The 632-nt window shown below is 35.6% G+C and overlaps 1 protein-coding gene across 1 annotated transcript in view; it reads right to left on the minus strand.

Moving 5' to 3' along the window:
- LCA5L (lebercilin LCA5 like) overlaps positions 1–632 on the minus strand; it is an 11,625-nt gene that overhangs the window by 10,543 nt on the left and 450 nt on the right. The gene's annotated exons all lie outside the window — the stretch shown is intronic.

Genomic DNA, 632 nt, shown 5'->3' on the forward strand with positions numbered 1-632 from the left:
TTTTGTGATGTGGCCTGGTAGGATTTAAGGATTTAAGAAAGGATGGGTTGAGATGGGAAAAGATGCAGACATGGAGAGATTCCTGACTGTTAACAGTGGCATAAATTCCCTGTCCATTTCCATCTTCCTTCTCTATGCTCATTCCATCGAGGCACAAACTCCTTTCACAGGATACACCACGACCCAGCTGGCCACAAAATGACTGTTTTCTGGGCAAAACTGACACTTTTGTGCATTCTTTTTACCCATTTTCCTCAAGAAAAGCTTTTGCAGACTGGCCAGGTGATGCATGTTCAGAGACCAAAATGTGGCAGAGCCATTGTCAGGTCCTTGGGTTAAAGATGATGAATGAGGATTGCCAGGGGGCTCCCACATCCCAGGTGATTCTCCCTTTGGATCACTGAGATTTGTGGGATATCTCTCTTTCTCTTCCCTCCCCTTACTGGTGCTTGAAATAGAATTTATTATATCTATAAATTTTATTTATATATCTATAAAATTTATAGGGATATAAAGAATGTATATATTTTTATATATATAAAGAATATATGTAATATGCATACAATATAACATATATATAAAACATATATTATATAATATATCTTATTGTATAATACAATATATAATATATA

This window comes from Geospiza fortis, unplaced genomic scaffold (assembly GCF_000277835.1).
Source record: "Geospiza fortis unplaced genomic scaffold, GeoFor_1.0 scaffold302, whole genome shotgun sequence".
Classification (NCBI taxonomy): domain Eukaryota; kingdom Metazoa; phylum Chordata; class Aves; order Passeriformes; family Thraupidae; genus Geospiza; species Geospiza fortis.